The sequence below is a fragment of the Triturus cristatus genome, chromosome 4_1 (genome assembly GCF_964204655.1).
Source record: "Triturus cristatus chromosome 4_1, aTriCri1.1, whole genome shotgun sequence".
In the NCBI taxonomy this organism is placed as follows: Eukaryota; Metazoa; Chordata; class Amphibia; order Caudata; family Salamandridae; genus Triturus; species Triturus cristatus.
The window spans coordinates 1,120,524,029-1,120,538,622 of record NC_140585.1 but is presented as its reverse complement, the minus strand read 5'-3'; the positions used below and the strand labels follow the sequence as shown (position 1 = coordinate 1,120,538,622).

The 14,594-nt window shown below is 50.3% G+C and overlaps 1 protein-coding gene across 4 annotated transcripts in view; it reads left to right on the top strand.

Annotated features, from left to right (window-relative positions):
• Positions 1 to 14,594, top strand: part of TSPAN12 (tetraspanin 12) — a 326,891-nt gene that overhangs the window by 138,878 nt on the left and 173,419 nt on the right. The window lies entirely within an intron of this gene.

Sequence of the window (14,594 nt, the reverse complement as noted above, 5' to 3'; positions counted from 1 at the left end):
TAGGGTACCTGGGAGAGACAGACATCCCAGTTACGCCCAGGACACGAACAGACGTCCAAATTACACTGACCCGGGAGGCAGACATCCGGAGAACGGCAACCAAGAGACAGACTAGCTATCTCTGAGACAGTACCACAGGCGACAGGCAGAGATCACGGATACGGTAAACAGGGAGACAGACATCCGGGGTACGGTAACCAGGAGGCAGACAGACATCCCCCATACGGTATCCAAGGAAATAGTCAGTCCGTCTAAGAGACACACTAGGGAGAGGCCGCCAGGTGCTTGGGGACTGGCTCAGTGACCGGCGACGGACGCGGCCCTACCTCACTCTTGCACTGAGCACCAACGGAACCAGAAGCGGCCATGGGGACCCCCGAGTCCTGCGCCTGTGCTCCTGCTCCACGGGGGACTCTGCTACAAAGGTGGGTCCCGGGAGTGTGCGGTGCGTGCGCCTCGACGTGGGTGTCAGTGTGTGCAGCTATATATAACATATGTCATATGAGTGCTCAGTATATGATCTGTGCACGCTCGCGCATGCCCTATTATTTCTAATGCACGTGTGTATTTAGATGCAGGCTTCATTCGGGAAAAGCCCCCCTCACTACAAGAGTTATTTGCTGCTCGCGAGCTTTGGAAAATTAGAAGTGTGGCCACAATTGTTTTAGAGGGGGCAGAGTTATAGGCCTCCCAAAATGGCCTGGGAGCATGGGGCTGTCACGTGACCTTTAGCAAGGAGTTGCAATCTCTGAATCGCGTGTGCATACATCTAGCTACTCATAAAAACGAGAGAATAATTACCTAACCACATGTATCTATACATACACACACACACACCCCCACACCAATAACTGTGTGTGTGTATATGTGTATATATATATATATATATATATATGTGTGTGTGTAGTGCGGCGCAGAGTATTATATGCTGTTTACGTATTGTATAGTAAACCGAATAATTTTCTCGGAAATATTTGTTGCAATGTAGTTGTGTACATGCATGATTATGTAGGTGTACATCTTTTTACACCAATATTCGTTGTCGTTTATCACCAAGTGCCCACATCGAGAACATGCATTTGTAATGCAATAGGTCTCGCATTTGCGAGAGATTGAGCTATTGGCATTGTAAATGATAATGCCTTTTATCCATGTGTTTACAAAACCTGCAAGCGGTGCGTAAACACTGCTTGCATGTTTTGTCAACACATAAATAAAAGGCATTATCATTTACAATAACAATTGCTCAAACTCTTGTAAATGCGAGACCTATTGCATTGCAAATGCTTATTTTCATTTGTGATTGTATATTCTGTGAATTTGTTTTTGAATGCCTCTGTTAAGTCTTTTTTTTTTTTGTCCTTGCTGTGTGCTATCCTCATGACTTCTGTTCAGTGTTTGGCGCCAAGAGGGCCTAGTGATTGTTTTATTGTTACCTGTGTAAAATTTCATGTCTTATCCTATGTTAGTAAACCATTGGACACAGTGGCAGAAGCTTTATGATTTGACAGTCTACACTGGATACGATTGACTTTGTATTTACTTGTGACCTTATTTCATGCGAGCCTGCCTTCACGGAGCTTCACAGGCAAAGCTAATTACAGCATAGACATCTTGAATGAAAGTACAATTGGTAGACATTATGCAAGGATTACAGTTTTAATACATAAGCCAAAAAGGGGTTATGTCTCATTTGTGACCGCATGTACAGTCACATACACTAAAAATGCTGAGTAGCAGATGGAAAAAACATTTGTAAATGTGGAGTACCTATTTCAAAGCTACTTTGAAATCAGTGAACAAGGAAGTGAGAAATTCATCAAAGAATGTAGTGAGAGAGAGTGGGTCTGGGGGTCGGGGGGAGAGTTCCAGGCCACCAGAGCACATCTCAAGGCCATTGAGATGAATATTGATGCTTTCTAAAGCAATAGGTGCTCCTACCTTGGTGTGGTAATATGCTGTGTTATTAACTTTCGCTCTTTCTTTATTTAGTTTCATTTACCTGTCTTTTTTTTTTTTTTTTTATCGCTCGTCCAAGCCAGCGCATGTGCTGGTCTGTCGACATTTAGTGAGGGGCTTCAGAAATCCGACCACAAGCTTTTGCTTGTGGCCCAAAGCTTGCGGTTAGGCGCGGTCACGCGCACAGCCGCCATCTGGCTGTGCCATCTGGCTTTCCTCTCTCGCTCACGAGCACCCTTACACTCGCAGGACGCTGCAGCTCCTTTCATTTTTGCCGCCCCTTTTAGCGCGCGCTCACAACTCCCGGGCTTAGTGCTTTCACCTGATATTGTCCGATTACATTAGGCCATACCCGCTTGCCTGTCCTGCATAATTATAGCGCAAACTTGAGCCAAGGGCATTATAGCTTCCCCTAACACAACAGTTTTTAAGCACAGCGCCACCACAGCATCACTCGGCTACATCACTCGGCGCCCCCACTGCATCACTCGGCGCCCCCACTGCATCACTCGGCGCCCCCACTGCATCACTCGGCGCCCCCACTGCATCACTCGGCGCCCCCACTGCATCACTCGGCGCCCCCACTGCATCACTCAGAAAGACTTTAGTATCATTCAGCATCACCTCAGCATTGTCTCCGCACCAGCCACCACCACTACCACCTCAGCATCTCTCAGCACCACCTCCGCCTGCTCTTGGAATCTGCCATCTGTTGATTCTCCCCTAGTGTCTGGCCGGTGCTAGTGTTATAATACAGGTACTAGTTCCCAACCATCACCCTCCGATTGTTCATGCCCCCTCAAAAAAAAATCTTTAACAACCATTGGAATAGGCAGAAACAAGTTGCCAGCATTGCAAGAACAAAAGAAAACTGAGGACCGTTTTTATTGTAAATACTTTTTAGGTCTAGCACCTAGCGTTGCAGTGCGTAGAACTGCTCACGCAGCGAGAGACCTCCGTAGGGGTTTTGAAAACGGACCTAGGAATCGCACCCGCTCGTGCGTGTGCTTTTCCTTTTGTCCCACGCTATTGGGCTTTGCGTGCGTCTTTTTATTAAAGACAGCACGCAGTTGTCCAAAGGCGGACGCTTTGCTCCGCCAATGGCCTATTGGTGTTTATTACGCGCACCGCTGCCATGTGGTTTCACTTATCGTGCCCAGACACGGGATCGATAATGGAAACCACATGTCTGTCTGTGGCGCGTGCACCACTCGCAAGCTTATTTGTTTTACAATAGCGATCACTTTTGTGATTGCTTTTACTGCCGCTTGTTCCGTTTCCTTTCCTTCGCCTGAACTGACTGTTTGCTTTTAACCTACATGCCTTTATAAATTCTCTTTTTCACTGATGACCGCATTAATTCTTTTCATCACCTTATCTTACCGGTTTGATAAACATATAGTAACTCTTCTGTTCGAGGCATATGAGCTGCAGATTACACACTTTTGCATAGATCGCCATCTGGTGTTGGGCCCAGATGTTTGCAGTTTGTTTTTCCTCTTGGAAAGTCTTTGGAAGTCACGAGGTTGGTGACTCCTCCTTTGGATCGTATTGCGCATGGGCTTCGGCTCCATCCTCAGATTGTTTTTTCCCGCCATCGGGCTCGGATGCGATCTTCGTGCTCTGGTTCCCAACATTTCCATTTCGACAATCGAAGCGGAATCCTCCCCTCACATCGCGGTATTGTTTCGATCGCGATCTCCTCAAATCAACGCACCTTCTCATCGACAAATCTTCGGTTCCAGTCGTCGACGGCGGCCTTCAGGCCTACCCAAGCTCCGGTCCTGGCTGATGGAAAGAACTCCATTCATGAAGTGACCTCGATGTGGGTCCAAATTCCCCCACACCGATCTTCATGAGGTATGCAACCTCTGCCTCTCCCCTGAATACAAGGCTCGAGACTGTCCGGCCTGTAAGTCTTTCCGATCGAAAAAGACTATTCGGGACCGAAGAGCCAGAAGAAACATGGCACACTCCTCGACCTCCGTTCCAGTCGATATCTTCGGAGACGGCATCGAAGATCCGGGACAGCAGCGCACTGAAGAGGACCTCGTCAGTGCTCCCGAAGCCGACGACTCAGATGTGGAAGACATCACTACGGCGCAGAGGGTCGTGAGTACTATACCCCCCCCCCCCCCACACCTGCGCCAACACCCAAAAAGGCTTCGGTCACGCCTTCGGGCCTAAGCAAGATGATAGACACTGCTTCACACACCCCACCTTCGGGCCCGGTGAAGAAGCCAACTAAGCCTTCCGGCGGCTCGGGCTCGAGCCAGCCTGCCAGCGGTGCCGAGAAACACACTTCGGCACCGAAAAAGAAACCAGCCTCTACCTCGACACCGAGCTCCGCACAGAAGCCCTCTGGGTCGAAACCCAGCGCTTCCGTACCGACGCCATCTTCGGTACCAACCAAACCCCATAAGGCCCTCGGCACCGACACTTCCAAGCCAAAGCCTATCTTGGCGCCGATCAAGAAATCGGAGGTTCCCAAGCCCAGTGCTAAGCAAACTGGCACGGACAAGCCTAAAAAGTCATCTGCCCCGAAAACTTCGGCGCTGACGGACCAAACATTGTCACAGGAACGATTTACACCGGATCCCTTACAAAAAACTCACCAGGGATCCAAAAACTGGACATCTGACACTCTCTTCCAAAAAGAGACATTTGGACAAACCAGCTCCGCCTCCACCTCCAAAGAGGAAGGACTCTGCTACCTTTCCTTTCAGAATACCTTCCCCACCTCTTCAAGCTCCCCCACCCTCTCCACCTCCGCCTTCTCCACCCCCACCTCATCGCTCTCCGACCCAGTCTCCAGACGATGATGATCAGGGGTACCCATATCACGATATAGGGGATGTGCCCCAAGACCCCACCCCTACAGGATCCCCAGACCCATGGGACGACTACAATAACCCAGATATTCCCGACGTCCCACAAGATGACCTTTACCCTTCCAGGCCATCTCCACCGGAAGACTCATTAGGTTTCCACCACCTACTTCAGAGGGCGTACATTATCACGGGGTAGAGCTACACACTGACCCAGTAGAGGAGGATTTCCTCCTCGACACATTTGATACCACACATAGGTCTACATCCATACTACCTATGCTTAAGGGGGTGGTAAAGCATGTGCCAGAGGTTTTTAAGGACCCAGTCAGGGCTAGGGTCATTAACCCGCGCATAGAAAAAAAATACAAAGCTGCCCCCACAGATCCCGCCTATATCAAAGGGCCAGCGCCACTAGATTCCCTAGTGGTTTCCACTGCACGAAAAAAAACAAATTCCCAGGCGTCAGGTGAAGCACCACCACCTGACAAAGAGTCAAAGCTACTGGACGCATCAGGAAAGCGCACTGCGTCACAGGCAGCCAATATATGGCGTATCGCCAACACCCAAGCGCTATTGGCCATATACGATAGGGCACAATATGATGAATTGGAAAACATAATGCACCACCTCCCTGAAAGATATAAAACTAGGGCCAATGAATTAATTCAAGAGGGTAAGACAATCACTAACACCTCTATACGCTGTGCCTTAGATGCAGCAGACACAGCCTCCAGGGCCATTATTACTAGCATCCTCCTCCGTCGCCATGCTTGGCTAAGAATATCAGGATTTAAACCAGAGGTACAAGCCTCCATCCTGAATCATCCCTTTGACCAGGAACACCTATTCGGCCCAAAGGTAGATGAGGCCCTCGAAAAAATGAAGGACACCGATACGGCGAAGTCCATGGGAGCCCTACAGTCACACCCTCCTAGGCGCTCTTTTCGCCGCTCTTCCTTTCGGAGTACATCTAGAGGCTACTCCTCAGATAACGCGTCCACTTCCTAAAAATCCCCCACTCAGTCCACCTTCACAAGGGGTTATCAAAGAGGCGGCTATAGGGGCAACAATAATAAAGGCAGAGGCAAAACAAATACCGCCCGCTCTGCCACACCGCCTACCCAATGACTTTCCCCCGCTCCCTCCAGACCATCCCACTCCGGTCGGGGGCAGACTTCAAAATTTCCTTCATGTCTGAGAGACCATCACCTCAGACAAATGGGTGACCCAAATTATTCGGTCAGGATACTGCCTGGAATTAACATCTACCCCCCCCCCCCCAAACATTCCACCCAGGCAACGCCCAATGTCATAAGAACATTCCACTTTACTAAAGCAGGAGGTAATCTCCCTCCTACAAAAACAAGCAATAGAACACGTTCCCGTCAATCAGCAAAATTTAGGGGTCTACTCCCTATATTTTCTAATACCAAAAAGGGACGAGACTCTACGACCTATTCTAGATCTCCGGCCCCTAAACACATACATACACTCAGACCATTTCACATGGTAACGCTTCAGCGGGTGCTTCCGCTCCTCTCCCAAAACGACTTTCTCACAACACTGGACGTGAAAAACGCATACTTTCACATTCCGGTACACCATGCTCACAGAAAGTACCTCAGATTTGTAGTGGACGGACAACACTACCAGTTCAAGGTGCTTCCATTCGGAGTCACAACAGCACCACGGGTATTCACCAAGTGCCTAGCGGTAGTGGCGGCACACTTCAGAAGACAGCACATTCACGTCTTCCCATACTTGGACGACTGGCTGATAAACGCCACTTCATACAACCAATGTGTACACCACACCGCCACTACAATCCAACTACTTCACCGACTAGGCTTCACGGTGAACCACCAAAAGTCCCAGCTAACACCATCCCACATAAAACAATACATCGGTGCCACCATAGACACCTCAAAAGCAATAGCCTAACCCAATCCGGCCAGGATTGCAAGCATTCAGGCTTTGCGACAAAAATTCGTACTTTAACACTCCCTTCCAGCAAGAGTGTTTAAGCAACTGATAGGGATGATGGCCTCTTGCATTTTCATAGTGCCTCACGCAAGACTCCAGTTGCGTCCATTCCAAGAGTGCTTAGCGCGCCAATGGAACCAGGCCCAGGGGCAACTGACATATCTGGTGTTGGTGGACGGTCGCACCCATCGCTCTCTGCAGTGGTGGAACACCACAAACCTTTCCAAAGGTCGACCGTTCCTGGACCTGGTTCTACAAATAATACTAACAGACGCATCGCTCTCCGGCTGGGGAGCTCACCTATTACATCTCACAGTGCAGGGCACATGGACGCCTCAACAAAAGTTACTCCATATCATCAACCATCTGGAGTTACTAGTAATCTTTCTAGCCCTGAAGTCCTTTCAACCACGGATTTCAGGCAAGGCAGTCCTCATTCGCACAGACAACATGACGGCCATGTATTATATTCAAAAACAAGGCGGCACACACTCTCCACAACTCTCTCAATTAGCACAGAGCATATGGAGATGGGCAATTCCACACAAAATCTTTCTCCTAGCCCAACATGTCCCAGGAGTCCAAAACACCATGGCAGATCTGCTCAGCAGACAGACCCAACAGATCCACGAGTGGGAACTTCACCCACAGGTTCTTCATCCGTTCTTTCAAATGTGGGGGCATCCACAGATAGACCTCTTCGCCACCCACGAAAACAAAAAATGCCCAAGCTTCGCCGCCAGATACCCACACCCATTGTCCAAAGGAAATGCGATATCGATGAACTGGTCTGGCAAATTGGCGTACGCTTTTCCACCTCTCCCACTAATTCCATTAGTGGTGCAAAAGCTACAACAGCATTCCCTCACACTGATCCTAGTAGCTCCAACATGGGGCAGACAACCGTGGTACACCACGCTGCTGGATCTCTCGGTAGTACCACACCAAAAGCTACACCTCTCACCATGCCTCCTAACCCAGAACCATGGAGAGATCAGACACCCGGACCCAACTCAGCTCAACCTTGCGATCTGGCTCCTGAAATCCTAGAATTCGGATACCTAAACCTTCCCCCTGACTGTATGAACATCATCCGAGAAGCTAGATGCCCTACCACTAGAGCCTGCTACGCTGCCAAGTGGAAAAGATTTGTGGTTTATTGCCATAACACAATCAATCCTCTAGACGTGTCGGTACAACACATCATATGCTACTTACTCCACCTACGCCCCCTTGCACCCCATTGGCCGCCCCGCTCCCACCTCCCAGCTGCTCCTCCCTCTTCCCCTCATATGGAGGCTGCGCAGCAGTAGAGAGAGCGACCTCTGACCCTGGTTCCCAGGCAGGTCGCTCCCCTCACTGCCACACAGCCCCCAGTGTGACCGCTTCTCGCTGCCGTGCCCTGACTGCCTGTGCCTGCCTTCTGTGACCGAGTGCCAGTGTCCTCTTCTCTGATTTTGTGCCCCGAGTGCCTGTGTCCGCTTTTTCATTCTGTGCCCCGAGTGCCTGTGTCCTTGGTATTGTTGCCCTGATTTGTGCTCCCTTTACTTTTGTTGCCCTGATTGTGCTCCCTTTTACTTTTTGTTTCCCTCGTCTCGCCGTGTCACCCCCTCGCCGCCCGTTTTCCCGCCGCCGCGTCCCGGTAGCTCCGCCCCCTTGCACCCCATTGGCCGCCCCGCTCCCACCTCCCAGCTGCTCCTCCCTCCCTCTTCCCCTCATGGATGCCGCGCGCAACGGGCTCGCCGAAGGCACGCTAAAGGCAAGCCCGTCTGCGCCTGGACCGCGCCCAGCGCCAGACCCCCTGGCCCCCGCAGTCGCCAGCCCACCCGCCAGACCTACGACGCTGCCACCCTCCTCACACTTAACACCAGCCGAATCCCCGGTTGCTGCCGAGCCGCCCCAAGACGCACCCACGGACCCTTCACCTGCCAATCCTGCAAGATCTCCTGCATCCGGACCCGTACCGCACTTGCCAAGCACCAGCAGCAACCACCTGAAGTGCATCCTGCTCAACACCCGCTCCATCCACAGACACGCCGTGGAACTCTGGAACCTGCTCGACACCACATCTCCAGACGTCGCCTTCCTCACAGAAACCTGGATGAACGCCTCCTCAGCACCCGCCATCGCCATCCCGGACGGATACAAGATCACCCGGAGGGACTGAGTCAACCAGACAGGAGGAGGCATCGCCATCGTCCACAAGAACACCATCCGCATCACGACCAACTCCGACGACACCCTCACAGCGGCAGAACATCTTCACTTCCAGATACACACCGACCCCAAGACCACACTCAGAGGCACCCTCCTCTACAGACCCCCAGGACCCGCACACAATTCAGCGAAGACATCGCAGACTTAATCAGTCCACACGCCCTCCCCTCCGCTGACTACATCCTCCTAGGGGACCTCAACTTCCACCTGGAGAACAACAACGACAACACCACAACCACCACCCTGCTGTACAACCTCGCCAACCTCGGACTCAAGCAACTGGTGAACACCCCCACCCACTATGCCGGACACACGCTTGACCCAGTCTTCTCCTCCAGCAAGTACATCTCCTTCAGCCACTCCACCGGAGTCCACTGGACAGACCACAGCTGCGTCCACTTCAGCTTCAGAAGAACCACGACTCACCACCACCTGCAACAGGCTCCCCGCAGGAGCTGGAGCAAGATCACCACCGACCAGCTCTCCACATCACTGAGCCAGAACCCTCTCGCCAGCTCAGCGGACCCCAACCAAGCAGCCAACAACCTCACACAGTGGATCACCAACTGTGCTGACGACCTCGCACCTCTGAAAAACCATCCCATCAGGCCCAACAGCAAGAAAGCCTCCTGGTTCAACAACGACCTCAAGAACTCCAAGAAGAACTGCCGCACCCTCGAGAAAGCCTGGCGAAAAAACCCGACTACAGACAACATGACCGTCCTCAAGCACGCCTCCCGCAAACACCACCAGCTGATCCACACCACCAAGAAGACAGCATTCAAAGAACGATTAGACGACAACGCACACAACAGCAAGGAACTCTTCAGCATCGCCAAAGAGCTCTCCAACCCCAGCGCCGGAAACTACCTCACTCCCTCACAAGACCTCTGCGACTCACTCGCCTCGTTCTTTCACCGCAAGATCTCCGACATACACAACAGCTTCGGCGCACAGACCACGCACCCAACCACCGAACCAACACCACCCTCCGCGCCTGGGCCCCGGTCAGCACCGAAGACACCATCCACGCGATGAACACCATCCACTCCGGATCACCAACCGATCCATGCCCCCACCACGTCTTCAATAAGGCTGACTCCGTCATCGCACCCCAACTCCGGGACATCATCAACTGCTCCTTCAACACCGCCACCTTCCCGGAGAGCTGGAAGCATGCCGAACTCAGCGCCCTCCTGAAGAAACCATCAGCAGACCCCACCGACCTCAAGAACTACCGCCCCATCTCGCTCCTCCCGTTTCCTGCCAAAGTCATCGAGAAGACCGTCAACAGACAGCTAGCCGCCTTCCTCGAGACCAACTGATCCCTCGACCACTCAGTCCGGCTTCCGAGCCAACCACAGCACCGAGACTGCCCTCATCGCAGCCACTGACGACATCCGAGCCCTGCTCGACAACGGGGAAACAGCGGTCCTCATCCTCCTGGACCTCTCCGCAGCGTTGGATACCGTCTGCCACCGCACCCTAGTGCAGCGCCTCAGCTACATCGGAATCCAAGAGAAGGCACTAGAGTGGATCATCTCGTTCCTCGCCGGAAGATCCCAGAGAGTCCGCCTCCCCCCGTTCAGATCCGAGGCCACCGAAGTCATCTGCGGCGTACCACAAGGATCATCACTCAGCCCCACCCTCTTCAACGTCTACATGAGCCCCCTTGCAGCGATCGCACGCCAACACAACCTCAACATCATCTCCTACGCCGACGACACCCAGCTGATCCTCTCCCTCACCAACGACCCAGCCACCGCCAGAACCAACCTACACGAAGGGATGAAAGACGTAGTCTAGTGGATGATGAACAGCCGCCTGAAACTGAACTCTGACAAGACGGAAGTCCTCATCCTTGGATCATCACCCTCTGCCTGGGGCGACTCCTGGTGGCCCCCTTCCCTGGGCAGCGCACCCAAACCAACGGACCACGCACGCAACCTGGGCTTCATCCTGGACTCCTCCCTCTCGATGACCAGACAAGTCAATGCCGTCTCATCATCATGCTTCAACATCCTACGCATGCTCCGAAAGATCTTCCGATGGATCCCCACCGAAACCAGGAAGACGGTCACCCAGGCACTCGTCACCAGCCGACTGGACTACGGAAACACCCTCTACACCGGAACCACAGCCAAACTACAGAAAAGACTCCATCGCATCCAGAACGCCTCAGCACGACTCATCCTTGACATCCCCCGACACAGCCACATCTCCGGACACCTGAGAGACCTGCACTGGCTCCCAGTCAGCAAGAGAATCGCGTTCCGTCTCCTCACCCACGCACACAAGGCCCTCCACGACCTGGGCCCCAGGTACCTCAACAAACGCCTGACCTTCTACACTCCAACCCGCCAGCTACGATCGGTTAGCCACGCCCTCGCCACCGCATTCGAAGATCCTTCTCCTACCTGGCAGCCAAGACTTGGAACTCCCTCCCCATCCACCTCCATCTGACCCAAGACCACCTCTCCTTCAGGAAGCAACTCAAGACCTGGCTGTTCAAGCAGTAGCGGTCCCCCCTCCCCCAGCGCCTTGAGACCCTCCGGGTGAGTAGCGTGCTCTACAAATACCTCCATTCGGCTACACCTCGCAGCAATTGCAGCTTACTTGCAGAACAGGCAGCACCTATCACTTTTCAGAGTACCTGCCATTAAAGCCTTCATGCAAGGCCTAAAAAGAATAATTCCCCCCAGAGTACCACCCTCACCTGTGTGGAACTTAAATATCGTTCTCACAAGGCTGATGGGGCCTCCCTTCGAACCTTTGCATAAATGCGAATTGCAATTTCTCACATGGAAAACAGCTTTCCTTGTAGCCATCACTTCCCTTAGAAGGGTCAGTAAGATACAAGCACTTACCATACAAGAACCTTTTCTTCAAATGCACCAGAACAAGGTTGTTCTCCGTACCAACCCAAAATTCCTACCTAAAGTCATTTCCCCTTTTCACCTAAACCAATCTGTAGAATTACTAGTATTTTTCTCGCAACCTCAGACCGTTGCAGAAAGAGCTCTACACACGCTAGATGTCAAACGAGCCTTACTTTACTATATACAAAGAACACAACCTTTCAGAAAGACCAAACAACTGTTTGTCTCTTTCTCTCCACCACACAAGGGCAACCCCATCTCAAAATCAGGGATAGCTAGGTGGATTGTAAAATGCATCCAGATTTGCTACCACAAAGCAAAACGAACGCTATCTGTTCCCCCTAAAGCCCATTCTACACGGAAGATAGGGGCTTCTATGGCTTTTCTAGGGAACATCCCATTAGATGATATCTGCAAAGCAGCTACATGGTCAACACCGCACACTTTCACTAAACACTATTGTGTAGATATGCAAACCAAGCAACAAGCTAGTGTGGGCCAGGCTGTACTAAAAACATTATTTCAAACCACTGCAGCAGATACCGGTGGTCGCCGCTAAGGTTGGGAACTGCTATATAGTCTATGCAAAAGTGTGTAATCTGCAGCTCATATGCCTCGAACGGAATATGCTACTTACCAGTATGCATCTGTTCTTGGCATGTAGAGCTGCAGATCTACACACGCCCACCCGCCTCCCCGGCTACCTGTAACTGTTCCAGTCTATCTTATTTAGATACAACACACACAGGTTTCTTCACTATTATTACTACGCTCCATCTTTCCCTGCTGGCGAAAAACAATCTGAGGATGGAGCCAAAGCCCATGCGCAATACGATCCAAAGGAGGAGTCACCGACCTCGTGACTTCCAAAGACTTTCCAAGAGGAAAAACAAACTGCAAACATCCGGGCCCAACACCAGATGGTGATCTATGCAAAAGTGTGTAGATCTGCAGCTCTACATGCCAAGAACAGATGCATAGTGGTAAGTAGCATATTCCTTTTCATCTTTGGATGTCATCACTCGGATGATACCAGCCGCTTCTCACGTTAGGTTAGAGATCATTTATTCAAGCGCGGCCCGGCTCGGCTCGGAGTCTGAACTCTGTTTTTCCCAGGACCGCAGAGACCACGTCGCTTAGACTACTGGAAGGATGGAAGGAAGGAAGTAATTAGACCTTGCACGGCCCATTACTAGTTTTGCGTGCCACTCACTTGTCACCTTGAGCCTTAATTCACCGCCCGAACGTTACCTTTTATTATCCTTTGTAAATCTCAGCCGCAACTGGGAACGCGCTAACATGACCATCGGAGCACGAATCGGGAATGTTGTACATAGTCCCTTCCACTCTTAACTGAATTATAATGTTCAGCCAAATTAGTTCACACGTGCACATGACCCTCGGAGCACTGGTGAATAATGCGGTAATTTGTCACCTTGGTTTCACTTTTCACTTTCTTCGAGCTATCTAAGGAGATTTATTCTTGCTTAGCCCTTTACAGCCTGTTTTCCAGTCTAAACCTCAGTCCGCTCACAGTCCTCCGGCACATCGCGTGGTTCCACATTAATTCTGCCTTCAACACCGATACGCTATGCCTTTGTGAGCCTTTCATAGTCCAGCGGACTGCAAAGCCTTACCCACGGTACTTGGATGCTCTCATTATATATAATACCGACCTTCAATACACTACTGTTTTCAGACTATAGAATCACATTTCTAAAATTTCGGTAAGCGCATTTGACTTTTATTTTTAATAATATGTAGTGCATTTTTAAGTGTGATGGAGTACTTGGTCTGCTTACTCATGAGGCGCCCTACGGTATACCATTGCGATCTATTTGTTCTCAAAACATAATGTCTTATTTGCAGTTAGTTTAGATTAATGACGACCATATAGCCATATCTGGTTAGTGATGTTTCTCCTCTTTAGAAAATGTTCTTTATAAATACTGTACATACACGATGACTACAATTGTACATGCTGATAATAACTTCCTTGTTGAGTTACTGGATTACCGATGTCTCTCTCTCTCCTGGAATTTGTCCTGTGATTTAATTGCACACTAGATAACTCCCTGAGTAAGGACACTACTTTTGTGAATTGATTTGCGACGTGACGGATCTATTGAATAAGCTATGCCATTTCTTCTGGTGATTTGCAGATCATTTTTTAACTTTTGATAATTCTTTTTTCTTTGGTTTTTCTCATTTTTCCGATTTCTTAATATTCCTATTCTCTGTTTTACACACATCTTTCACTTATCTGATTTATTATATTTGGGTTTTCACTATCCTTTGTTTTATTATGCCCTTTTGTAAATATTTGACAATTTTGTTCTTTCTCTTTTTACCACTTAATTCTGTGGCCTTTTTTTAATAAAGTATCCAATATGGTTTTGCTCTTACATTAAATGTGAGGTAGGTAGGAATATAGAGAATTATTCTGAATCATGTTAAGGGTACTTCCAGATGCGCGTTCGTCACTGACGGCTTTAGTGATTCTTTATCCATATAATATGCAGTACATTTAAGTGCTAGTTCTTATTGCCATCTAGCGCACCTAGCCCCTGCTGAGGTGCTTATGCAGAGCGCATGCATCTTTGCCTGTTGTTCTGGGTGTGTTAATCTAAAACATGCTCGAATTGTAATCCATGGGCTCCCAGCTAGTAGATCGTCAAAAGTACTTGTCACTGTGTGAGTAAATGTGTAAAAAATTATTTGTGGT